Genomic DNA, 26,979 nt, shown 5'->3' on the forward strand with positions numbered 1-26,979 from the left:
CTTGCGGTAGCGGGCCACGGGGGTCGACCAGCCAGCCCGGCGGGACACAGCCTCGAGGCGTGGGCCGGGGCCGTAGACCAGCTGGCCCGGCGGCACTCATTGTCGGGGCGCGGGCCACGGGTGTAGACCGGCCGTCCACGGAACTCAGCCTCCGGGCTCGGCGCCACCGCGGTCGACCAGCAGGCCCGGCGGATCTGAGCCTCCGAGCACGGAGCTCCACCAGCCTGCCCGGCGGGACTGAATCTCCTGGCTCAGGCCGCGGTGGTCGACCAGCCGTCCCGGCGGAACTCGTCCTCCGGGCGTGGGGTCTGTGGCTACGACCAGCACGCCCGGCGGCACTCATCGTCCAGGCGCGGGCCATGGGGTTCGACCAGTTGGCCAGGAGGGAAACAGCCTCCGGACGCTGGGCTGCGTGGCTCAGTCAGCTCGGCGGTACTCATCCTGCGGGCGCAGGGCTGCGGGGCTCGACAGCCGGCCCGTCGGGACTGAGCCTCCGAGCACGGGGCTCCACCAGCCTGCCCTGTGGGACTGAGCCTCCTGGCGAGGGCCGCGTGTCTCCAGCAGCCTTCACAGCGTCACTAGGCCTCCGGGCGCGGGGCAGCGGGGCTGGGTCCGCCGTGCAGGCGGGCTCAGCCTCCGGGCTTGGGACGCGTGTGTAGACCAGCCAGCCCAGCGGGACTCATGGTCCAGGCGCGGGCCACGAGGTTCGACCAGCAGGCCCGGCGGATCTGAGCCTCCGAGCACGGGTTCCACCAGCCTGCCCAGCGGGACTGAGCCTCCGTGCCCCGGGTCCGTGGTTTCGACCAGCCTTCCTGGCAGGACTCAGCCTCTGGGTGCGGGGCGCGGGGGTCGACCAGCAGGCCCGGCGGGAGTCAGCCTCCAACTTTGGGCCCGGGCGGTCGACTGGTCAGCACGGCGGGACTCAGCCTCCGGCTTTGGGTACGCGGGGGTCCACCACCGAGCCCGGAACGAATCAGCACCCGGGCGCGCGGGGAAGGGGCGTGGTATGCGGGTGTAGACCAGCCGGCCAGCGGGACTAGGCCCCGGGCAAGGGACGCGGGTGTAGACCAGCCGGCCAGCGAGACTAGGCCCCGGGCAAGGGACGCGGGTGTAGACCAGCCGGCCAGCGAGACTCAGCCTCCGGGCGCGGGGCAGCGGGGCTGGGTCCGCCGTGCAGGCGGGCCTCAGCCTCCGGGCTCTGGACCACGGCGGTCGACCTGCAGGCCCGGCGGGACTGAGCCTCCGAGCACGGCGCCCCACCAGCCTGCCCGGCAGGTCTGAGCCTCCTGGCGCCGGCAGCGGGGCTCCACCAGCCTCCACAGCGGGACGCAGGCTCCGGGCGCGGGGCTCCACCAGCCTGCGGAGCCGGGCTGTGCCTCCGTGCACGGGGGCCCCGGCGGTCGACCAGGCGGCACGGAGGGACTCAGCCTCCGTGCACGGGGTCTGCGGGTTCGACCAGCATGCCCGGCGGGACTCAGCCTACGGGTGCGGGCCATCAGGGTCGACCAGCTGGCCAGGCGGGAAACAGCCTCCGCACGCTGGGCTGCGGGGCTCAAACAGTCAGCTCGGCGGTACTAAGCCTGCGGGCGCTGGCTGCGGGGGTCGACCATCTGGCCCAGCGTGACTTAGGCCCGAAGCGTCCCCGGACGCCAGCGCGCGCCAAGACCGGCGCGCGGGTCCCGTGCGATCGCCGCGTCGCTTTCCGCCCCTTCCCGACGCCTCGGGGGTTGCGTTCTGTAGGCGGCGGCGGCGGCTTCGAGGGTATTGGGGTGGAGACGGTCGTGGGGGTGGAAGCTCGGTGTGGTACTGTCGCGCCCGCCCGCAGGCGACTCAGGGGATATTCTGTCGCATGCCAGGCACACGGCCACCGTGGCCCGACAGCCCAAGGTCTTCTTTCCCAGTCCCCCTACCGCTGCCGCGGTCGCGCCGTGGAGGCCGGGAGCTCCGAGGCGGACGTGGTGTGCCGGGACGGGATCGGCCCTACGGCCGGCCGGCGGGTCGCCCTGGCCGCCCGGTGATCCGGCTCCGTCCCGCTGACGCGCGCGACGGTTGTCGGGCGCCACCTGGCGGCCGTTTGTATATCGTTCGTTCCTTCGGGAGCCACGACGGACGCGATTTGGCCACGTCGCAGGCGCTGGACTTCCAGCAGGCCGGCGGTGCTTGCGGGATCGTGCCGGTGGCGCCGGCGTGTCGGTGCCCGGCCTCTGGGCCCGAGGTTGCACCTGCAGGACTACAAGGGCCGTATGGCCGCCTGCACGGGTCGACCAGCACGCGCGGGCGCCCGCGGTGACGGACGGACAGACCGAACGACGGCCCTGGTCGGTGGCGGGGGAACGCCTGAGGTGGTTGGCACCTGGCCGTTCCGGAGCTGCCGACCGAGGCAGGCCGTGTCGGGCGATCGGACGACGCTCCACGGACGCCGAACGCGGACGCTCCTGGATGCAGGGCTCGACAGGCAGGCCCGGCGGGACTCAGCCTCCGTGCACGGGGTCTGTGGGTTCGTCCAGCTGCAAGGCGGGACTCGGCTTGCGGTAGCGGGCCACGGGGGTCGACCAGCCAGCCCGGCGGGACACAGCCTCGAGGCGTGGGCCGGGGCCGTAGACCAGCTGGCCCGGCGGCACTCATTGTCGGGGCGCGGGCCACGGGTGTAGACCGGCCGTCCACGGAACTCAGCCTCCGGGCTCGGCGCCACCGCGGTCGACCAGCAGGCCCGGCGGATCTGAGCCTCCGAGCACAGAGCTCCACCAGCCTGCCCGGCGGGACTGAATCTCCTGGCTCAGGCCGCGGTGGTCGACCAGCCGTCCCGGCGGAACTCGTCCTCCGGGCGTGGGGTCTGTGGCTACGACCAGCACGCCCGGCGGCACTCATCGTCCAGGCGCGGGCCATGGGGTTCGACCAGTTGGCCAGGAGGGAAACAGCCTCCGGACGCTGGGCTGCGTGGCTCAGTCAGCTCGGCGGTACTCATCCTGCGGGCGCAGGGCTGCGGGGCTCGACAGCTGGCCCGTCGGGACTGAGCCTCCGAGCACGGGGCTCCACCAGCCTGCCCTGTGGGACTGAGCCTCCTGGCGAGGGCCGCGGGTCTCCAGCAGCCTTCACAGCGTCACTAGGCCTCCGGGCGCGGGGCAGCGGGGCTGGGTCCGCCGTGCAGGCGGGCTCAGCCTCCGGGCTTGGGACGCGTGTGTAGACCAGCCAGCCCAGCGGGACTCATGGTCCAGGCGCGGGCCACGAGGTTCGACCAGCAGGCCCGGCGGATCTGAGCCTCCGAGCACGGGTTCCACCAGCCTGCCCAGCGGGACTGAGCCTCCGTGCCCCGGGTCCGTGGTTTCGACCAGCCTTCCCGGCAGGACTCAGCCTCTGGGTGCGGGGCGCGGGGGTCGACCAGCAGGCCCGGCGGGAGTCAGCCTCCAACTTTGGGCCCGGGCGGTCGACTGGTCAGCACGGCGGGACTCAGCCTCCGGCTTTGGGTACGCGGGGGTCCACCACCGAGCCCGGAACGAATCAGCACCCGGGCGCGCGGGGAAGGGGCGTGGTATGCGGGTGTAGACCAGCCGGCCAGCGGGACTAGGCCCCGGGCAAGGGACGCGGGTGTAGACCAGCCGGCCAGCGAGACTAGGCCCCGGGCAAGGGACGCGGGTGTAGACCAGCCGGCCAGCGAGACTCAGCCTCCGGGCGCGGGGCAGCGGGGCTGGGTCCGCCGTGCAGGCGGGCCTCAGCCTCCGGGCTCTGGACCACGGCGGTCGACCTGCAGGCCCGGCGGGACTGAGCCTCCGAGCACGGCGCCCCACCAGCCTGCCCGGCAGGTCTGAGCCTCCTGGCGCCGGCAGCGGGGCTCCACCAGCCTCCACAGCGGGACGCAGGCTCCGGGCGCGGGGCTCCACCAGCCTGCGGAGCCGGGCTGTGCCTCCGTGCACGGGGGCCCCGGCGGTCGACCAGGCGGCACGGAGGGACTCAGCCTCCGTGCACGGGGTCTGCGGGTTCGACCAGCATGCCCGGCGGGACTCAGCCTACGGGTGCGGGCCATCAGGGTCGACCAGCTGGCCAGGCGGGAAACAGCCTCCGCACGCTGGGCTGCGGGGCTCAGTCAGCTCGGCGGTACTCATCCTGCGGGCGCAGGGCTGCGGGGCTCGACAGCCGGCCCGTCGGGACTGAGCCTCCGAGCACGGCGCCACACCAGCCTGCCCTGTGGGACTGAGCCTCCTGGCGAGGGCCGCGGGTCTCCAGCAGCCTTCACAGCTGCACTCAGCCTCCGGGCGCGGGGCAGCGGGGCTGGGTCCACCGTGCAGGCGGGCTCAGCCTCCGGGCTTGGGACGCGTGTGTAGACCAGCCAGCCCAGCGGGACTCATCGTCCAGGCGCGGGCCACGAGGTTCGACAAGCCGGCCAGGCGGGACTGAGCCTCCGAGCACGGGTTGCACCAGCCTGCCGAGCGGGACTGAGCCTCCGGGCCCCGGGTCCGTGGTTTCGACCAGCCTTCCCGGCGGGACTCAGCCTCCGGCTTTGGGTACGCGGGGGTCCACCACCGAGCCCGGAACGAATCAGCACCCGGGCGCGCGGGGAAGGGGCGTGGTATGCGGGTGTAGACCAGCCGGCCAGCGGGACTAGGCCCCGGGCAAGGGACGCGGGTGTAGACCAGCCGGCCAGCGAGACTAGGCCCCGGGCAAGGGACGCGGGTGTAGACCAGCCGGCCAGCGAGACTCAGCCTCCGGGCGCGGGGCAGCGGGGCTGGGTCCGCCGTGCAGGCGGGCCTCAGCCTCCGGGCTCTGGACCACGGCGGTCGACCTGCAGGCCCGGCGGGACTGAGCCTCCGAGCACGGCGCCCCACCAGCCTGCCCGGCAGGTCTGAGCCTCCTGGCGCCGGCAGCGGGGCTCCACCAGCCTCCACAGCGGGACGCAGGCTCCGGGCGCGGGGCTCCACCAGCCTGCGGAGCCGGGCTGTGCCTCCGTGCACGGGGGCCCCGGCGGTCGACCAGGCGGCACGGAGGGACTCAGCCTCCGTGCACGGGGTCTGCGGGTTCGACCAGCATGCCCGGCGGGACTCAGCCTACGGGTGCGGGCCATCAGGGTCGACCAGCTGGCCAGGCGGGAAACAGCCTCCGCACGCTGGGCTGCGGGGCTCAAACAGTCAGCTCGGCGGTACTAAGCCTGCGGGCGCTGGCTGCGGGGGTCGACCATCTGGCCCAGCGTGACTTAGGCCCGAAGCGTCCCCGGACGCCAGCGCGCGCCAAGACCGGCGCGCGGGTCCCGTGCGATCGCCGCGTCGCTTTCCGCCCCTTCCCGACGCCTCGGGGGTTGCGTTCTGTAGGCGGCGGCGGCGGCTTCGAGGGTATTGGGGTGGAGACGGTCGTGGGGGTGGAAGCTCGGTGTGGTACTGTCGCGCCCGCCCGCAGGCGACTCAGGGGATATTCTGTCGCATGCCAGGCACACGGCCACCGTGGCCCGACAGCCCAAGGTCTTCTTTCCCAGTCCCCCTACCGCTGCCGCGGTCGCGCCGTGGAGGCCGGGAGCTCCGAGGCGGACGTGGTGTGCCGGGACGGGATCGGCCCTACGGCCGGCCGGCGGGTCGCCCTGGCCGCCCGGTGATCCGGCTCCGTCCCGCTGACGCGCGCGACGGTTGTCGGGCGCCACCTGGCGGCCGTTTGTATATCGTTCGTTCCTTCGGGAGCCACGACGGACGCGATTTGGCCACGTCGCAGGCGCTGGACTTCCAGCAGGCCGGCGGTGCTTGCGGGATCGTGCCGGTGGCGCCGGCGTGTCGGTGCCCGGCCTCTGGGCCCGAGGTTGCACCTGCAGGACTACAAGGGCCGTATGGCCGCCTGCACGGGTCGACCAGCACGCGCGGGCGCCCGCGGTGACGGACGGACAGACCGAACGACGGCCCTGGTCGGTGGTGGGGGAACGCCTGAGGTGGTTGGCACCTGGCCGTTCCGGAGCTGCCGACCGAGGCAGGCCGTGTCGGGCGATCGGACGACGCTCCACGGACGCCGAACGCGGACGCTCCTGGATGCAGGGCTCGACAGGCAGGCCCGGCGGGACTCAGCCTCCGTGCACGGGGTCTGTGGGTTCGTCCAGCTGCAAGGCGGGACTCGGCTTGCGGTAGCGGGCCACGGGGGTCGACCAGCCAGCCCGGCGGGACACAGCCTCGAGGCGTGGGCCGGGGCCGTAGACCAGCTGGCCCGGCGGCACTCATTGTCGGGGCGCGGGCCACGGGTGTAGACCGGCCGTCCACGGAACTCAGCCTCCGGGCTCGGCGCCACCGCGGTCGACCAGCAGGCCCGGCGGATCTGAGCCTCCGAGCACGGAGCTCCACCAGCCTGCCCGGCGGGACTGAATCTCCTGGCTCAGGCCGCGGTGGTCGACCAGCCGTCCCGGCGGAACTCGTCCTCCGGGCGTGGGGTCTGTGGCTACGACCAGCACGCCCGGCGGCACTCATCGTCCAGGCGCGGGCCATGGGGTTCGACCAGTTGGCCAGGAGGGAAACAGCCTCCGGACGCTGGGCTGCGTGGCTCAGTCAGCTCGGCGGTACTCATCCTGCGGGCGCAGGGCTGCGGGGCTCGACAGCCGGCCCGTCGGGACTGAGCCTCCGAGCACGGGGCTCCACCAGCCTGCCCTGTGGGACTGAGCCTCCTGGCGAGGGCCGCGGGTCTCCAGCAGCCTTCACAGCTGCACTCAGCCTCCGGGCGCGGGGCAGCGGGGCTGGGTCCGCCGTGCAGGCGGGCTCAGCCTCCGGGCTTGGGACGCGTGTGTAGACCAGCCAGCCCAGCGGGACTCATCGTCCAGGCGCGGGCCACGAGGTTCGACAAGCCGGCCAGGCGGGACTGAGCCTCCGAGCACGGGTTGCACCAGCCTGCCGAGCGGGACTGAGCCTCCGGGCCCCGGGTCCGTGGTTTCGACCAGCCTTCCCGGCGGGACTCAGCCTCCGGCTTTGGGTACGCGGGGGTCCACCACCGAGCCCGGAACGAATCAGCACCCGGGCGCGCGGGGAAGGGGCGTGGTATGCGGGTGTAGACCAGCCGGCCAGCGGGACTAGGCCCCGGGCAAGGGACGCGGGTGTAGACCAGCCGGCCAGCGAGACTAGGCCCCGGGCAAGGGACGCGGGTGTAGACCAGCCGGCCAGCGAGACTCAGCCTCCGGGCGCGGGGCAGCGGGGCTGGGTCCGCCGTGCAGGCGGGCTCAGCCTCCGGGCTTGGGACGCGTGTGTAGACCAGCCAGCCCAGCGGGACTCATGGTCCAGGCGCGGGCCACGAGGTTCGACCAGCAGGCCCGGCGGATCTGAGCCTCCGAGCACGGGTTCCACCAGCCTGCCCAGCGGGACTGAGCCTCCGTGCCCCGGGTCCGTGGTTTCGACCAGCCTTCCCGGCAGGACTCAGCCTCTGGGTGCGGGGCGCGGGGGTCGACCAGCAGGCCCGGCGGGAGTCAGCCTCCAACTTTGGGCCCGGGCGGTCGACTGGTCAGCACGGCGGGACTCAGCCTCCGGCTTTGGGTACGCGGGGGTCCACCACCGAGCCCGGAACGAATCAGCACCCGGGCGCGCGGGGAAGGGGCGTGGTATGCGGGTGTAGACCAGCCGGCCAGCGGGACTAGGCCCCGGGCAAGGGACGCGGGTGTAGACCAGCCGGCCAGCGAGACTCAGCCTCCGGGCGCGGGGCAGCGGGGCTGATTCAGGCGTGCAGGCGGGCCTCAGCCTCCGGGCTCTGGACCACGGCGGTCGACCTGCAGGCCCGGCGGGACTGAGCCTCCGAGCACGGCGCCCCACCAGCCTGCCCGGCAGGTCTGAGCCTCCTGGCGCCGGCAGCGGGGCTCCACCAGCCTCCACAGAGGGACGCAGGCTCCGGGCGCGGGGCTCCACCAGCCTGCGGAGCGGGGCTGAGCCTCCGTGCACGGGGGCGACGGCGGTCGACCAGGCGGCACGGAGGGACTCAGCCTCGGTGCACGGGGTCTGTGGGTTCGACCAGCATGCCCGGCGGGACTCAGCCTACGGGCTCTGGACCACGGCGGTCGACCTGCCGCCGGCGGGACTGAGCCTCCGATTACGGTGCTCCACCAGCCTGCCCTGTGCGACTGAGCCTCCTGGCGAGGGCCGCGTGTCTCCAGCAGCCTTCACAGCGTCACTAGGCCTCCGGGCGCGGGGCAGCGGGGCTGGGTCCGCCGTGCAGGCGGGCTCAGCCTCCGGGCTTGGGACGCGTGTGTAGACCAGCCAGCCCAGCGGGACTCATGGTCCAGGCGCGGGCCACGAGGTTCGACCAGCAGGCCCGGCGGATCTGAGCCTCCGAGCACGGGTTCCACCAGCCTGCCCAGCGGGACTGAGCCTCCGTGCCCCGGGTCCGTGGTTTCGACCAGCCTTCCCGGCAGGACTCAGCCTCTGGGTGCGGGGCGCGGGGGTCGACCAGCAGGCCCGGCGGGAGTCAGCCTCCAACTTTGGGCCCGGGCGGTCGACTGGTCAGCACGGCGGGACTCAGCCTCCGGCTTTGGGTACGCGGGGGTCCACCACCGAGCCCGGAACGAATCAGCACCCGGGCGCGCGGGGAAGGGGCGTGGTATGCGGGTGTAGACCAGCCGGCCAGCGGGACTAGGCCCCGGGCAAGGGACGCGGGTGTAGACCAGCCGGCCAGCGAGACTAGGCCCCGGGCAAGGGACGCGGGTGTAGACCAGCCGGCCAGCGAGACTCAGCCTCCGGGCGCGGGGCAGCGGGGCTGGGTCCGCCGTGCAGGCGGGCCTCAGCCTCCGGGCTCTGGACCACGGCGGTCGACCTGCAGGCCCGGCGGGACTGAGCCTCCGAGCACGGCGCCCCACCAGCCTGCCCGGCAGGTCTGAGCCTCCTGGCGCCGGCAGCGGGGCTCCACCAGCCTCCACAGCGGGACGCAGGCTCCGGGCGCGGGGCTCCACCAGCCTGCGGAGCCGGGCTGTGCCTCCGTGCACGGGGGCCCCGGCGGTCGACCAGGCGGCACGGAGGGACTCAGCCTCCGTGCACGGGGTCTGCGGGTTCGACCAGCATGCCCGGCGGGACTCAGCCTACGGGTGCGGGCCATCAGGGTCGACCAGCTGGCCAGGCGGGAAACAGCCTCCGCACGCTGGGCTGCGGGGCTCAAACAGTCAGCTCGGCGGTACTAAGCCTGCGGGCGCTGGCTGCGGGGGTCGACCATCTGGCCCAGCGTGACTTAGGCCCGAAGCGTCCCCGGACGCCAGCGCGCGCCAAGACCGGCGCGCGGGTCCCGTGCGATCGCCGCGTCGCTTTCCGCCCCTTCCCGACGCCTCGGGGGTTGCGTTCTGTAGGCGGCGGCGGCGGCTTCGAGGGTATTGGGGTGGAGACGGTCGTGGGGGTGGAAGCTCGGTGTGGTACTGTCGCGCCCGCCCGCAGGCGACTCAGGGGATATTCTGTCGCATGCCAGGCACACGGCCACCGTGGCCCGACAGCCCAAGGTCTTCTTTCCCAGTCCCCCTACCGCTGCCGCGGTCGCGCCGTGGAGGCCGGGAGCTCCGAGGCGGACGTGGTGTGCCGGGACGGGATCGGCCCTACGGCCGGCCGGCGGGTCGCCCTGGCCGCCCGGTGATCCGGCTCCGTCCCGCTGACGCGCGCGACGGTTGTCGGGCGCCACCTGGCGGCCGTTTGTATATCGTTCGTTCCTTCGGGAGCCACGACGGACGCGATTTGGCCACGTCGCAGGCGCTGGACTTCCAGCAGGCCGGCGGTGCTTGCGGGATCGTGCCGGTGGCGCCGGCGTGTCGGTGCCCGGCCTCTGGGCCCGAGGTTGCACCTGCAGGACTACAAGGGCCGTATGGCCGCCTGCACGGGTCGACCAGCACGCGCGGGCGCCCGCGGTGACGGACGGACAGACCGAACGACGGCCCTGGTCGGTGGTGGGGGAACGCCTGAGGTGGTTGGCACCTGGCCGTTCCGGAGCTGCCGACCGAGGCAGGCCGTGTCGGGCGATCGGACGACGCTCCACGGACGCCGAACGCGGACGCTCCTGGATGCAGGGCTCGACAGGCAGGCCCGGCGGGACTCAGCCTCCGTGCACGGGGTCTGTGGGTTCGTCCAGCTGCAAGGCGGGACTCGGCTTGCGGTAGCGGGCCACGGGGGTCGACCAGCCAGCCCGGCGGGACACAGCCTCGAGGCGTGGGCCGGGGCCGTAGACCAGCTGGCCCGGCGGCATTCATTGTCGGGGCGCGGGCCACGGGTGTAGACCGGCCGTCCACGGAACTCAGCCTCCGGGCTCGGCGCCACCGCGGTCGACCAGCAGGCCCGGCGGATCTGAGCCTCCGAGCACGGAGCTCCACCAGCCTGCCCGGCGGGACTGAATCTCCTGGCTCAGGCCGCGGTGGTCGACCAGCCGTCCCGGCGGAACTCGTCCTCCGGGCGTGGGGTCTGTGGCTACGACCAGCACGCCCGGCGGCACTCATCGTCCAGGCGCGGGCCATGGGGTTCGACCAGTTGGCCAGGAGGGAAACAGACTCCGGACGCTGGGCTGCGTGGCTCAGTCAGCTCGGCGGTACTCATCCTGCGGGCGCAGGGCTGCGGGGCTCGACAGCCGGCCCGTCGGGACTGAGCCTCCGAGCACGGGGCTCCACCAGCCTGCCCTGTGGGACTGAGCCTCCTGGCGAGGGCCGCGGGTCTCCAGCAGCCTTCACAGCTGCACTCAGCCTCCGGGCGCGGGGCAGCGGGGCTGGGTCCGCCGTGCAGGCGGGCTCAGCCTCCGGGCTTGGGACGCGTGTGTAGACCAGCCAGCCCAGCGGGACTCATCGTCCAGGCGCGGGCCACGAGGTTCGACAAGCCGGCCAGGCGGGACTGAGCCTCCGAGCACGGGTTGCACCAGCCTGCCGAGCGGGACTGAGCCTCCGGGCCCCGGGTCCGTGGTTTCGACCAGCCTTCCCGGCGGGACTCAGCCTCCGGCTTTGGGTACGCGGGGGTCCACCACCGAGCCCGGAACGAATCAGCACCCGGGCGCGCGGGGAAGGGGCGTGGTATGCGGGTGTAGACCAGCCGGCCAGCGGGACTAGGCCCCGGGCAAGGGACGCGGGTGTAGACCAGCCGGCCAGCGAGACTAGGCCCCGGGCAAGGGACGCGGGTGTAGACCAGCCGGCCAGCGAGACTCAGCCTCCGGGCGCGGGGCAGCGGGGCTGGGTCCGCCGTGCAGGCGGGCCTCAGCCTCCGGGCTCTGGACCACGGCGGTCGACCTGCAGGCCCGGCGGGACTGAGCCTCCGAGCACGGCGCCCCACCAGCCTGCCCGGCAGGTCTGAGCCTCCTGGCGCCGGCAGCGGGGCTCCACCAGCCTCCACAGCGGGACGCAGGCTCCGGGCGCGGGGCTCCACCAGCCTGCGGAGCCGGGCTGTGCCTCCGTGCACGGGGGCCCCGGCGGTCGACCAGGCGGCACGGAGGGACTCAGCCTCCGTGCACGGGGTCTGCGGGTTCGACCAGCATGCCCGGCGGGACTCAGCCTACGGGTGCGGGCCATCAGGGTCGACCAGCTGGCCAGGCGGGAAACAGCCTCCGCACGCTGGGCTGCGGGGCTCAAACAGTCAGCTCGGCGGTACTAAGCCTGCGGGCGCTGGCTGCGGGGGTCGACCATCTGGCCCAGCGTGACTTAGGCCCGAAGCGTCCCCGGACGCCAGCGCGCGCCAAGACCGGCGCGCGGGTCCCGTGCGATCGCCGCGTCGCTTTCCGCCCCTTCCCGACGCCTCGGGGGTTGCGTTCTGTAGGCGGCGGCGGCGGCTTCGAGGGTATTGGGGTGGAGACGGTCGTGGGGGTGGAAGCTCGGTGTGGTACTGTCGCGCCCGCCCGCAGGCGACTCAGGGGATATTCTGTCGCATGCCAGGCACACGGCCACCGTGGCCCGACAGCCCAAGGTCTTCTTTCCCAGTCCCCCTACCGCTGCCGCGGTCGCGCCGTGGAGGCCGGGAGCTCCGAGGCGGACGTGGTGTGCCGGGACGGGATCGGCCCTACGGCCGGCCGGCGGGTCGCCCTGGCCGCCCGGTGATCCGGCTCCGTCCCGCTGACGCGCGCGACGGTTGTCGGGCGCCACCTGGCGGCCGTTTGTATATCGTTCGTTCCTTCGGGAGCCACGACGGACGCGATTTGGCCACGTCGCAGGCGCTGGACTTCCAGCAGGCCGGCGGTGCTTGCGGGATCGTGCCGGTGGCGCCGGCGTGTCGGTGCCCGGCCTCTGGGCCCGAGGTTGCACCTGCAGGACTACAAGGGCCGTATGGCCGCCTGCACGGGTCGACCAGCACGCGCGGGCGCCCGCGGTGACGGACGGACAGACCGAACGACGGCCCTGGTCGGTGGCGGGGGAACGCCTGAGGTGGTTGGCACCTGGCCGTTCCGGAGCTGCCGACCGAGGCAGGCCGTGTCGGGCGATCGGACGACGCTCCACGGACGCCGAACGCGGACGCTCCTGGATGCAGGGCTCGACAGGCAGGCCCGGCGGGACTCAGCCTCCGTGCACGGGGTCTGTGGGTTCGTCCAGCTGCAAGGCGGGACTCGGCTTGCGGTAGCGGGCCACGGGGGTCGACCAGCCAGCCCGGCGGGACACAGCCTCGAGGCGTGGGCCGGGGCCGTAGACCAGCTGGCCCGGCGGCACTCATTGTCGGGGCGCGGGCCACGGGTGTAGACCGGCCGTCCACGGAACTCAGCCTCCGGGCTCGGCGCCACCGCGGTCGACCAGCAGGCCCGGCGGATCTGAGCCTCCGAGCACGGAGCTCCACCAGCCTGCCCGGCGGGACTGAATCTCCTGGCTCAGGCCGCGGTGGTCGACCAGCCGTCCCGGCGGAACTCGTCCTCCGGGCGTGGGGTCTGTGGCTACGACCAGCACGCCCGGCGGCACTCATCGTCCAGGCGCGGGCCATGGGGTTCGACCAGTTGGCCAGGAGGGAAACAGCCTCCGGACGCTGGGCTGCGTGGCTCAGTCAGCTCGGCGGTACTCATCCTGCGGGCGCAGGGCTGCGGGGCTCGACAGCCGGCCCGTCGGGACTGAGCCTCCGAGCACGGGGCTCCACCAGCCTGCCCTGTGGGACTGAGCCTCCTGGCGAGGGCCGCGGGTCTCCAGCAGCCTTCACAGCTGCACTCAGCCTCCGGGCGCGGGGCAGCGGGGCTGGGTCCGCCGTGCAGGCGGGCTCAGCCTCCGGGCTTGGGACGCGTGTGTAGACCAGCCAGCCCAGCGGGACTCATCGTCCAGGCGCGGGCCACGAGGTTCGACAAGCCGGCCAGGCGGGACTGAGCCTCCGAGCACGGGTTGCACCAGCCTGCCGAGCGGGACTGAGCCTCCGGGCCCCGGGTCCGTGGTTTCGACCAGCCTTCCCGGCGGGACTCAGCCTCCGGCTTTGGGTACGCGGGGGTCCACCACCGAGCCCGGAACGAATCAGCACCCGGGCGCGCGGGGAAGGGGCGTGGTATGCGGGTGTAGACCAGCCGGCCAGCGGGACTAGGCCCCGGGCAAGGGACGCGGGTGTAGACCAGCCGGCCAGCGAGACTAGGCCCCGGGCAAGGGACGCGGGTGTAGACCAGCCGGCCAGCGAGACTCAGCCTCCGGGCGCGGGGCAGCGGGGCTGGGTCCGCCGTGCAGGCGGGCCTCAGCCTCCGGGCTCTGGACCACGGCGGTCGACCTGCAGGCCCGGCGGGACTGAGCCTCCGAGCACGGCGCCCCACCAGCCTGCCCGGCAGGTCTGAGCCTCCTGGCGCCGGCAGCGGGGCTCCACCAGCCTCCACAGCGGGACGCAGGCTCCGGGCGCGGGGCTCCACCAGCCTGCGGAGCCGGGCTGTGCCTCCGTGCACGGGGGCCCCGGCGGTCGACCAGGCGGCACGGAGGGACTCAGCCTCCGTGCACGGGGTCTGCGGGTTCGACCAGCATGCCCGGCGGGACTCAGCCTACGGGTGCGGGCCATCAGGGTCGACCAGCTGGCCAGGCGGGAAACAGCCTCCGCACGCTGGGCTGCGGGGCTCAAACAGTCAGCTCGGCGGTACTAAGCCTGCGGGCGCTGGCTGCGGGGGTCGACCATCTGGCCCAGCGTGACTTAGGCCCGAAGCGTCCCCGGACGCCAGCGCGCGCCAAGACCGGCGCGCGGGTCCCGTGCGATCGCCGCGTCGCTTTCCGCCCCTTCCCGACGCCTCGGGGGTTGCGTTCTGTAGGCGGCGGCGGCGGCTTCGAGGGTATTGGGGTGGAGACGGTCGTGGGGGTGGAAGCTCGGTGTGGTACTGTCGCGCCCGCCCGCAGGCGACTCAGGGGATATTCTGTCGCATGCCAGGCACACGGCCACCGTGGCCCGACAGCCCAAGGTCTTCTTTCCCAGTCCCCCTACCGCTGCCGCGGTCGCGCCGTGGAGGCCGGGAGCTCCGAGGCGGACGTGGTGTGCCGGGACGGGATCGGCCCTACGGCCGGCCGGCGGGTCGCCCTGGCCGCCCGGTGATCCGGCTCCGTCCCGCTGACGCGCGCGACGGTTGTCGGGCGCCACCTGGCGGCCGTTTGTATATCGTTCGTTCCTTCGGGAGCCACGACGGACGCGATTTGGCCACGTCGCAGGCGCTGGACTTCCAGCAGGCCGGCGGTGCTTGCGGGATCGTGCCGGTGGCGCCGGCGTGTCGGTGCCCGGCCTCTGGGCCCGAGGTTGCACCTGCAGGACTACAAGGGCCGTATGGCCGCCTGCACGGGTCGACCAGCACGCGCGGGCGCCCGCGGTGACGGACGGACAGACCGAACGACGGCCCTGGTCGGTGGTGGGGGAACGCCTGAGGTGGTTGGCACCTGGCCGTTCCGGAGCTGCCGACCGAGGCAGGCCGTGTCGGGCGATCGGACGACGCTCCACGGACGCCGAACGCGGACGCTCCTGGATGCAGGGCTCGACAGGCAGGCCCGGCGGGACTCAGCCTCCGTGCACGGGGTCTGTGGGTTCGTCCAGCTGCAAGGCGGGACTCGGCTTGCGGTAGCGGGCCACGGGGGTCGACCAGCCAGCCCGGCGGGACACAGCCTCGAGGCGTGGGCCGGGGCCGTAGACCAGCTGGCCCGGCGGCACTCATTGTCGGGGCGCGGGCCACGGGTGTAGACCGGCCGTCCACGGAACTCAGCCTCCGGGCTCGGCGCCACCGCGGTCGACCAGCAGGCCCGGCGGATCTGAGCCTCCGAGCACGGAGCTCCACCAGCCTGCCCGGCGGGACTGAATCTCCTGGCTCAGGCCGCGGTGGTCGACCAGCCGTCCCGGCGGAACTCGTCCTCCGGGCGTGGGGTCTGTGGCTACGACCAGCACGCCCGGCGGCACTCATCGTCCAGGCGCGGGCCATGGGGTTCGACCAGTTGGCCAGGAGGGAAACAGCCTCCGGACGCTGGGCTGCGTGGCTCAGTCAGCTCGGCGGTACTCATCCTGCGGGCGCAGGGCTGCGGGGCTCGACAGCCGGCCCGTCGGGACTGAGCCTCCGAGCACGGGGCTCCACCAGCCTGCCCTGTGGGACTGAGCCTCCTGGCGAGGGCCGCGTGTCTCCAGCAGCCTTCACAGCGTCACTAGGCCTCCGGGCGCGGGGCAGCGGGGCTGGGTCCGCCGTGCAGGCGGGCTCAGCCTCCGGGCTTGGGACGCGTGTGTAGACCAGCCAGCCCAGCGGGACTCATGGTCCAGGCGCGGGCCACGAGGTTCGACCAGCAGGCCCGGCGGATCTGAGCCTCCGAGCACGTGTTCCACCAGCCTGCCCAGCGGGACTGAGCCTCCGTGCCCCGGGTCCGTGGTTTCGACCAGCCTTCCCGGCAGGACTCAGCCTCTGGGTGCGGGGCGCGGGGGTCGACCAGCAGGCCCGGCGGGAGTCAGCCTCCAACTTTGGGCCCGGGCGGTCGACTGGTCAGCACGGCGGGACTCAGCCTCCGGCTTTGGGTACGCGGGGGTCCACCACCGAGCCCGGAACGAATCAGCACCCGGGCGCGCGGGGAAGGGGCGTGGTATGCGGGTGTAGACCAGCCGGCCAGCGGGACTAGGCCCCGGGCAAGGGACGCGGGTGTAGACCAGCCGGCCAGCGAGACTAGGCCCCGGGCAAGGGACGCGGGTGTAGACCAGCCGGCCAGCGAGACTCAGCCTCCGGGCGCGGGGCAGCGGGGCTGGGTCCGCCGTGCAGGCGGGCCTCAGCCTCCGGGCTCTGGACCACGGCGGTCGACCTGCAGGCCCGGCGGGACTGAGCCTCCGAGCACGGCGCCCCACCAGCCTGCCCGGCAGGTCTGAGCCTCCTGGCGCCGGCAGCGGGGCTCCACCAGCCTCCACAGCGGGACGCAGGCTCCGGGCGCGGGGCTCCACCAGCCTGCGGAGCCGGGCTGTGCCTCCGTGCACGGGGGCCCCGGCGGTCGACCAGGCGGCACGGAGGGACTCAGCCTCCGTGCACGGGGTCTGCGGGTTCGACCAGCATGCCCGGCGGGACTCAGCCTACGGGTGCGGGCCATCAGGGTCGACCAGCTGGCCAGGCGGGAACAGCCTCCGCACGCTGGGCTGCGGGGCTCAAACAGTCAGCTCGGCGGTACTAAGCCTGCGGGCGCTGGCTGCGGGGGTCGACCATCTGGCCCAGCGTGACTTAGGCCCGAAGCGTCCCCGGACGCCAGCGCGCGCCAAGACCGGCGCGCGGGTCCCGTGCGATCGCCGCGTCGCTTTCCGCCCCTTCCCGACGCCTCGGGGGTTGCGTTCTGTAGGCGGCGGCGGCGGCTTCGAGGGTATTGTGGTGGAGACGGTCGTGGGGGTGGAAGCTCGGTGTGGTACTGTCGCGCCCGCCCGCAGGCGACTCAGGGGATATTCTGTCGCATGCCAGGCACACGGCCACCGTGGCCCGACAGCCCAAGGTCTTCTTTCCCAGTCCCCCTACCGCTGCCGCGGTCGCGCCGTGGAGGCCGGGAGCTCCGAGGCGGACGTGGTGTGCCGGGACGGGATCGGCCCTACGGCCGGCCGGCGGGTCGCCCTGGCCGCCCGGTGATCCGGCTCCGTCCCGCTGACGCGCGCGACGGTTGTCGGGCGCCACCTGGCGGCCGTTTGTATATCGTTCGTTCCTTCGGGAGCCACGACGGACGCGATTTGGCCACGTCGCAGGCGCTGGACTTCCAGCAGGCCGGCGGTGCTTGCGGGATCGTGCCGGTGGCGCCGGCGTGTCGGTGCCCGGCCTCTGGGCCCGAGGTTGCACCTGCAGGACTACAAGGGCCGTATGGCCGCCTGCACGGGTCGACCAGCACGCGCGGGCGCCCGCGGTGACGGACGGACAGACCGAACGACGGCCCTGGTCGGTGGTGGGGGAACGCCTGAGGTGGTTGGCACCTGGCCGTTCCGGAGCTGCCGACCGAGGCAGGCCGTGTCGGGCGATCGGACGACGCTCCACGGACGCCGAACGCGGACGCTCCTGGATGCAGGGCTCGACAGGCAGGCCCGGCGGGACTCAGCCTCCGTGCACGGGGTCTGTGGGTTCGTCCAGCTGCAAGGCGGGACTCGGCTTGCGGTAGCGGGCCACGGGGGTCGACCAGCCAGCCCGGCGGGACACAGCCTCGAGGCGTGGGCCGGGGCCGTAGACCAGCTGGCCCGGCGGCACTCATTGTCGGGGCGCGGGCCACGGGTGTAGACCGGCCGTCCACGGAACTCAGCCTCCGGGCTCGGCGCCACCGCGGTCGACCAGCAGGCCCGGCGGATCTGAGCCTCCGAGCACGGAGCTCCACCAGCCTGCCCGGCGGGACTGAATCTCCTGGCTCAGGCCGCGGTGGTCGACCAGCCGTCCCGGCGGAACTCGTCCTCCGGGCGTGGGGTCTGTGGCTACGACCAGCACGCCCGGCGGCACTCATCGTCCAGGCGCGGGCCATGGGGTTCGACCAGTTGGCCAGGAGGGAAACAGCCTCCGGACGCTGGGCTGCGTGGCTCAGTCAGCTCGGCGGTACTCATCCTGCGGGCGCAGGGCTGCGGGGCTCGACAGCCGGCCCGTCGGGACTGAGCCTCCGAGCACGGGGCTCCACCAGCCTGCCCTGTGGGACTGAGCCTCCTGGCGAGGGCCGCGTGTCTCCAGCAGCCTTCACAGCGTCACTAGGCCTCCGGGCGCGGGGCAGCGGGGCTGGGTCCGCCGTGCAGGCGGGCTCAGCCTCCGGGCTTGGGACGCGTGTGTAGACCAGCCAGCCCAGCGGGACTCATGGTCCAGGCGCGGGCCACGAGGTTCGACCAGCAGGCCCGGCGGATCTGAGCCTCCGAGCACGGGTTCCACCAGCCTGCCCAGCGGGACTGAGCCTCCGTGCCCCGGGTCCGTGGTTTCGACCAGCCTTCCCGGCAGGACTCAGCCTCTGGGTGCGGGGCGCGGGGGTCGACCAGCAGGCCCGGCGGGAGTCAGCCTCCAACTTTGGGCCCGGGCGGTCGACTGGTCAGCACGGCGGGACTCAGCCTCCGGCTTTGGGTACGCGGGGGTCCACCACCGAGCCCGGAACGAATCAGCACCCGGGCGCGCGGGGAAGGGGCGTGGTATGCGGGTGTAGACCAGCCGGCCAGCGGGACTAGGCCCCGGGCAAGGGACGCGGGTGTAGACCAGCCGGCCAGCGAGACTAGGCCCCGGGCAAGGGACGCGGGTGTAGACCAGCCGGCCAGCGAGACTCAGCCTCCGGGCGCGGGGCAGCGGGGCTGGGTCCGCCGTGCAGGCGGGCCTCAGCCTCCGGGCTCTGGACCACGGCGGTCGACCTGCAGGCCCGGCGGGACTGAGCCTCCGAGCACGGCGCCCCACCAGCCTGCCCGGCAGGTCTGAGCCTCCTGGCGCCGGCAGCGGGGCTCCACCAGCCTCCACAGCGGGACGCAGGCTCCGGGCGCGGGGCTCCACCAGCCTGCGGAGCCGGGCTGTGCCTCCGTGCACGGGGGCCCCGGCGGTCGACCAGGCGGCACGGAGGGACTCAGCCTCCGTGCACGGGGTCTGCGGGTTCGACCAGCATGCCCGGCGGGACTCAGCCTACGGGTGCGGGCCATCAGGGTCGACCAGCTGGCCAGGCGGGAAACAGCCTCCGCACGCTGGGCTGCGGGGCTCAAACAGTCAGCTCGGCGGTACTAAGCCTGCGGGCGCTGGCTGCGGGGGTCGACCATCTGGCCCAGCGTGACTTAGGCCCGAAGCGTCCCCGGACGCCAGCGCGCGCCAAGACCGGCGCGCGGGTCCCGTGCGATCGCCGCGTCGCTTTCCGCCCCTTCCCGACGCCTCGGGGGTTGCGTTCTGTAGGCGGCGGCGGCGGCTTCGAGGGTATTGGGGTGGAGACGGTCGTGGGGGTGGAAGCTCGGTGTGGTACTGTCGCGCCCGCCCGCAGGCGACTCAGGGGATATTCTGTCGCATGCCAGGCACACGGCCACCGTGGCCCGACAGCCCAAGGTCTTCTTTCCCAGTCCCCCTACCGCTGCCGCGGTCGCGCCGTGGAGGCCGGGAGCTCCGAGGCGGACGTGGTGTGCCGGGACGGGATCGGCCCTACGGCCGGCCGGCGGGTCGCCCTGGCCGCCCGGTGATCCGGCTCCGTCCCGCTGACGCGCGCGACGGTTGTCGGGCGCCACCTGGCGGCCGTTTGTATATCGTTCGTTCCTTCGGGAGCCACGACGGACGCGATTTGGCCACGTCGCAGGCGCTGGACTTCCAGCAGGCCGGCGGTGCTTGCGGGATCGTGCCGGTGGCGCCGGCGTGTCGGTGCCCGGCCTCTGGGCCCGAGGTTGCACCTGCAGGACTACAAGGGCCGTATGGCCGCCTGCACGGGTCGACCAGCACGCGCGGGCGCCCGCGGTGACGGACGGACAGACCGAACGACGGCCCTGGTCGGTGGTGGGGGAACGCCTGAGGTGGTTGGCACCTGGCCGTTCCGGAGCTGCCGACCGAGGCAGGCCGTGTCGGGCGATCGGACGACGCTCCACGGACGCCGAACGCGGACGCTCCTGGATGCAGGGCTCGACAGGCAGGCCCGGCGGGACTCAGCCTCCGTGCACGGGGTCTGTGGGTTCGTCCAGCTGCAAGGCGGGACTCGGCTTGCGGTAGCGGGCCACGGGGGTCGACCAGCCAGCCCGGCGGGACACAGCCTCGAGGCGTGGGCCGGGGCCGTAGACCAGCTGGCCCGGCGGCACTCATTGTCGGGGCGCGGGCCACGGGTGTAGACCGGCCGTCCACGGAACTCAGCCTCCGGGCTCGGCGCCACCGCGGTCGACCAGCAGGCCCGGCGGATCTGAGCCTCCGAGCACGGAGCTCCACCAGCCTGCCCGGCGGGACTGAATCTCCTGGCTCAGGCCGCGGTGGTCGACCAGCCGTCCCGGCGGAACTCGTCCTCCGGGCGTGGGGTCTGTGGCTACGACCAGCACGCCCGGCGGCACTCATCGTCCAGGCGCGGGCCATGGGGTTCGACCAGTTGGCCAGGAGGGAAACAGCCTCCGGACGCTGGGCTGCGTGGCTCAGTCAGCTCGGCGGTACTCATCCTGCGGGCGCAGGGCTGCGGGGCTCGACAGCCGGCCCGTCGGGACTGAGCCTCCGAGCACGGGGCTCCACCAGCCTGCCCTGTGGGACTGAGCCTCCTGGCGAGGGCCGCGGGTCTCCAGCAGCCTTCACAGCTGCACTCAGCCTCCGGGCGCGGGGCAGAGCCTCCGGGCCCCGGGTCCGTGGTTTCGACCAGCCTTCCCGGCGGGACTCAGCCTCCGGCTTTGGGTACGCGGGGGTCCACCACCGAGCCCGGAACGAATCAGCACCCGGGCGCGCGGGGAAGGGGCGTGGTATGCGGGTGTAGACCAGCCGGCCAGCGGGACTAGGCCCCGGGCAAGGGACGCGGGTGTAGACCAGCCGGCCAGCGAGACTAGGCCCCGGGCAAGGGACGCGGGTGTAGACCAGCCGGCCAGCGAGACTCAGCCTCCGGGCGCGGGGCAGCGGGGCTGGGTCCGCCGTGCAGGCGGGCTCAGCCTCCGGGCTTGGGACGCGTGTGTAGACCAGCCAGCCCAGCGGGACTCATGGTCCAGGCGCGGGCCACGAGGTTCGACCAGCAGGCCTGGCGGATCTGAGCCTCCGAGCACGGGTTCCACCAGCCTGCCCAGCGGGACTGAGCCTCCGTGCCCCGGGTCCGTGGTTTCGACCAGCCTTCCCGGCAGGACTCAGCCTCTGGGTGCGGGGCGCGGGGGTCGACCAGCAGGCCCGGCGGGAGTCAGCCTCCAACTTTGGGCCCGGGCGGTCGACTGGTCAGCACGGCGGGACTCAGCCTCCGGCTTTGGGTACGCGGGGGTCCACCACCGAGCCCGGAACGAATCAGCACCCGGGCGCGCGGGGAAGGGGCGTGGTATGCGGGTGTAGACCAGCCGGCCAGCGGGACTAGGCCCCGGGCAAGGGACGCGGGTGTAGACCAGCCGGCCAGCGAGACTAGGCCCCGGGCAAGGGACGCGGGTGTAGACCAGCCGGCCAGCGAGACTCAGCCTCCGGGCGCGGGGCAGCGGGGCTGATTCAGGCGTGCAGGCGGGCCTCAGCCTCCGGGCTCTGGACCACGGCGGTCGACCTGCAGGCCCGGCGGGACTGAGCCTCCGAGCACGGCGCCCCACCAGCCTGCCCGGCAGGTCTGAGCCTCCTGGCGCCGGCAGCGGGGCTCCACCAGCCTCCACAGCGGGACGCAGGCTCCGGGCGCGGGGCTCCACCAGCCTGCGGAGCCGGGCTGTGCCTCCGTGCACGGGGGCCCCGGCGGTCGACCAGGCGGCACGGAGGGACTCAGCCTCCGTGCACGGGGTCTGCGGGTTCGACCAGCATGCCCGGCGGGACTCAGCCTACGGGTGCGGGCCATCAGGGTCGACCAGCTGGCCAGGCGGGAAACAGCCTCCGCACGCTGGGCTGCGGGGCTCAAACAGTCAGCTCGGCGGTACTAAGCCTGCGGGCGCTGGCTGCGGGGGTCGACCATCTGGCCCAGCGTGACTTAGGCCCGAAGCGTCCCCGGACGCCAGCGCGCGCCAAGACCGGCGCGCGGGTCCCGTGCGATCGCCGCGTCGCTTTCCGCCCCTTCCCGACGCCTCGGGGGTTGCGTTCTGTAGGCGGCGGCGGCGGCTTCGAGGGTATTGGGGTGGAGACGGTCGTGGGGGTGGAAGCTCGGTGTGGTACTGTCGCGCCCGCCCGCAGGCGACTCAGGGGATATTCTGTCGCATGCCAGGCACACGGCCACCGTGGCCCGACAGCCCAAGGTCTTCTTTCCCAGTCCCCCTACCGCTGCCGCGGTCGCGCCGTGGAGGCCGGGAGCTCCGAGGCGGACGTGGTGTGCCGGGACGGGATCGGCCCTACGGCCGGCCGGCGGGTCGCCCTGGCCGCCCGGTGATCCGGCTCCGTCCCGCTGACGCGCGCGACGGTTGTCGGGCGCCACCTGGCGGCCGTTTGTATATCGTTCGTTCCTTCGGGAGCCACGACGGACGCGATTTGGCCACGTCGCAGGCGCTGGACTTCCAGCAGGCCGGCGGTGCTTGCGGGATCGTGCCGGTGGCGCCGGCGTGTCGGTGCCCGGCCTCTGGGCCCGAGGTTGCACCTGCAGGACTACAAGGGCCGTATGGCCGCCTGCACGGGTCGACCAGCACGCGCGGGCGCCCGCGGTGACGGACGGACAGACCGAACGACGGCCCTGGTCGGTGGTGGGGGAACGCCTGAGGTGGTTGGCACCTGGCCGTTCCGGAGCTGCCGACCGAGGCAGGCCGTGTCGGGCGATCGGACGACGCTCCACGGACGCCGAACGCGGACGCTCCTGGATGCAGGGCTCGACAGGCAGGCCCGGCGGGACTCAGCCTCCGTGCACGGGGTCTGTGGGTTCGTCCAGCTGCAAGGCGGGACTCGGCTTGCGGTAGCGGGCCACGGGGGTCGACCAGCCAGCCCGGCGGGACACAGCCTCGAGGCGTGGGCCGGGGCCGTAGACCAGCTGGCCCGGCGGCACTCATTGTCGGGGCGCGGGCCACGGGTGTAGACCGGCCGTCCACGGAACTCAGCCTCCGGGCTCGGCGCCACCGCGGTCGACCAGCAGGCCCGGCGGATCTGAGCCTCCGAGCACGGAGCTCCACCAGCCTGCCCGGCGGGACTGAATCTCCTGGCTCAGGCCGCGGTGGTCGACCAGCCGTCCCGGCGGAACTCGTCCTCCGGGCGTGGGGTCTGTGGCTACGACCAGCACGCCCGGCGGCACTCATCGTCCAGGCGCGGGCCATGGGGTTCGACCAGTTGGCCAGGAGGGAAACAGCCTCCGGACGCTGGGCTGCGTGGCTCAGTCAGCTCGGCGGTACTCATCCTGCGGGCGCAGGGCTGCGGGGCTCGACAGCCGGCCCGTCGGGACTGAGCCTCCGAGCACGGGGCTCCACCAGCCTGCCCTGTGGGACTGAGCCTCCTGGCGAGGGCCGCGTGTCTCCAGCAGCCTTCACAGCGTCACTAGGCCTCCGGGCGCGGGGCAGCGGGGCTGGGTCCGCCGTGCAGGCGGGCTCAGCCTCCGGGCTTGGGACGCGTGTGTAGACCAGCCAGCCCAGCGGGACTCATGGTCCAGGCGCGGGCCACGAGGTTCGACCAGCAGGCCCGGCGGATCTGAGCCTCCGAGCACGGGTTCCACCAGCCTGCCCAGCGGGACTGAGCCTCCGTGCCCCGGGTCCGTGGTTTCGACCAGCCTTCCCGGCAGGACTCAGCCTCTGGGTGCGGGGCGCGGGGGTCGACCAGCAGGCCCGGCGGGAGTCAGCCTCCAACTTTGGGCCCGGGCGGTCGACTGGTCAGCACGGCGGGACTCAGCCTCCGGCTTTGGGTACGCGGGGGGTCCACCACCGAGCCCGGAACGAATCAGCACCCGGGCGCGCGGGGAAGGGGCGTGGTATGCGGGTGTAGACCAGCCGGCCAGCGGGACTAGGCCCCGGGCAAGGGACGCGGGTGTAGACCAGCCGGCCAGCGAGACTAGGCCCCGGGCAAGGGACGCGGGTGTAGACCAGCCGGCCAGCGAGACTCAGCCTCCGGGCGCGGGGGCAGCGGGGCTGGGTCCGCCGTGCAGGCGGGCCTCAGCCTCCGGGCTCTGGACCACGGCGGTCGACCTGCAGGCCCGGCGGGACTGAGCCTCCGAGCACGGCGCCCCACCAGCCTGCCCGGCAGGTCTGAGCCTCCTGGCGCCGGCAGCGGGGCTCCACCAGCCTCCACAGCGGGACGCAGGCTCCGGGCGCGGGGCTCCACCAGCCTGCGGAGCCGGGCTGTGCCTCCGTGCACGGGGGCCCCGGCGGTCGACCAGGCGGCACGGAGGGACTCAGCCTCCGTGCACGGGGTCTGCGGGTTCGACCAGCATGCCCGGCGGGACTCAGCCTACGGGTGCGGGCCATCAGGGTCGACCAGCTGGCCAGGCGGGAACAGCCTCCGCACGCTGGGCTGCGGGGCTCAAACAGTCAGCTCGGCGGTACTAAGCCTGCGGGCGCTGGCTGCGGGGGTCGACCATCTGGCCCAGCGTGACTTAGGCCCGAAGCGTCCCTGGACGCCAGCGCGCGCCAAGACCGGCGCGCGGGTCCCGTGCGATCGCCGCGTCGCTTTCCGCCCCTTCCCGACGCCTCGGGGGTTGCGTTCTGTAGGCGGCGGCGGCGGCTTCGAGGGTATTGGGGTGGAGACGGTCGTGGGGGTGGAAGCTCGGTGTGGTACTGTCGCGCCCGCCCGCAGGCGACTCAGGGGATATTCTGTCGCATGCCAGGCACACGGCCACCGTGGCCCGACAGCACAAGGTCTTCTTTCCCAGTCCCCCTACCGCTGCCGCGGTCGCGCCGTGGAGGCCGGGAGCTCCGAGGCGGACGTGGTGTGCCGGGACGGGATCGGCCCTACGGCCGGCCGGCGGGTCGCCCTGGCCGCCCGGTGATCCGGCTCCGTCCCGCTGACGCGCGCGACGGTTGTCGGGCGCCACCTGGCGGCCGTTTGTATATCGTTCGTTCCTTCGGGAGCCACGACGGACGCGATTTGGCCACGTCGCAGGCGCTGGACTTCCAGCAGGCCGGCGGTGCTTGCGGGATCGTGCCGGTGGCGCCGGCGTGTCGGTGCCCGGCCTCTGGGCCCGAGGTTGCACCTGCAGGACTACAAGGGCCGTATGGCCGCCTGCACGGGTCGACCAGCACGCGCGGGCGCCCGCGGTGACGGACGGACAGACCGAACGACGGCCCTGGTCGGTGGTGGGGGAACGCCTGAGGTGGTTGGCACCTGGCCGTTCCGGAGCTGCCGACCGAGGCAGGCCGTGTCGGGCGATCGGACGACGCTCCACGGACGCCGAACGCGGACGCTCCTGGATGCAGGGCTCGACAGGCAGGCCCGGCGGGACTCAGCCTCCGTGCACGGGGTCTGTGGGTTCGTCCAGCTGCAAGGCGGGACTCGGCTTGCGGTAGCGGGCCACGGGGGTCGACCAGCCAGCCCGGCGGGACACAGCCTCGAGGCGTGGGCCGGGGCCGTAGACCAGCTGGCCCGGCGGCACTCATTGTCGGGGCGCGGGCCACGGGTGTAGACCGGCCGTCCACGGAACTCAGCCTCCGGGCTCGGCGCCACCGCGGTCGACCAGCAGGCCCGGCGGATCTGAGCCTCCGAGCACGGAGCTCCACCAGCCTGCCCGGCGGGACTGAATCTCCTGGCTCAGGCCGCGGTGGTCGACCAGCCGTCCCGGCGGAACTCGTCCTCCGGGCGTGGGGTCTGTGGCTACGACCAGCACGCCCGGCGGCACTCATCGTCCAGGCGCGGGCCATGGGGTTCGACCAGTTGGCCAGGAGGGAAACAGCCTCCGGACGCTGGGCTGCGTGGCTCAGTCAGCTCGGCGGTACTCATCCTGCGGGCGCAGGGCTGCGGGGCTCGACAGCCGGCCCGTCGGGACTGAGCCTCCGAGCACGGGGCTCCACCAGCCTGCCCTGTGGGACTGAGCCTCCTGGCGAGGGCCGCGTGTCTCCAGCAGCCTTCACAGCGTCACTAGGCCTCCGGGCGCGGGGCAGCGGGGCTGGGTCCGCCGTGCAGGCGGGCTCAGCCTCCGGGCTTGGGACGCGTGTGTAGACCAGCCAGCCCAGCGGGACTCATGGTCCAGGCGCGGGCCACGAGGTTCGACCAGCAGGCCCGGCGGATCTGAGCCTCCGAGCACGGGTTCCACCAGCCTGCCCAGCGGGACTGAGCCTCCGTGCCCCGGGTCCGTGGTTTCGACCAGCCTTCCCGGCAGGACTCAGCCTCTGGGTGCGGGGCGCGGGGGTCGACCAGCAGGCCCGGCGGGAGTCAGCCTCCAACTTTGGGCCCGGGCGGTCGACTGGTCAGCACGGCGGGACTCAGCCTCCGGCTTTGGGTACGCGGGGGTCCACCACCGAGCCCGGAACGAATCAGCACCCGGGCGCGCGGGGAAGGGGCGTGGTATGCGGGTGTAGACCAGCCGGCCAGCGGGACTAGGCCCCGGGCAAGGGACGCGGGTGTAGACCAGCCGGCCAGCGAGACTAGGCCCCGGGCAAGGGACGCGGGTGTAGACCAGCCGGCCAGCGAGACTCAGCCTCCGGGCGCGGGGCAGCGGGGCTGGGTCCGCCGTGCAGGCGGGCCTCAGCCTCCGGGCTCTGGACCACGGCGGTCGACCTGCAGGCCCGGCGGGACTGAGCCTCCGAGCACGGCGCCCCACCAGCCTGCCCGGCAGGTCTGAGCCTCCTGGCGCCGGCAGCGGGGCTCCACCAGCCTCCACAGCGGGACGCAGGCTCCGGGCGCGGGGCTCCACCAGCCTGCGGAGCCGGGCTGTGCCTCCGTGCACGGGGGCCCCGGCGGTCGACCAGGCGGCACGGAGGGACTCAGCCTCCGTGCACGGGGTCTGCGGGTTCGACCAGCATGCCCGGCGGGACTCAGCCTACGGGTGCGGGCCATCAGGGTCGACCAGCTGGCCAGGCGGGAACAGCCTCCGCACGCTGGGCTGCGGGGCTCAAACAGTCAGCTCGGCGGTACTAAGCCTGCGGGCGCTGGCTGCGGGGGTCGACCATCTGGCCCAGCGTGACTTAGGCCCGAAGCGTCCCTGGACGCCAGCGCGCGCCAAGACCGGCGCGCGGGTCCCGTGCGATCGCCGCG

The sequence above is a fragment of the Desmodus rotundus genome, chromosome 5 (assembly GCF_022682495.2).
Source record: "Desmodus rotundus isolate HL8 chromosome 5, HLdesRot8A.1, whole genome shotgun sequence".
Classification (NCBI taxonomy): domain Eukaryota; kingdom Metazoa; phylum Chordata; class Mammalia; order Chiroptera; family Phyllostomidae; genus Desmodus; species Desmodus rotundus.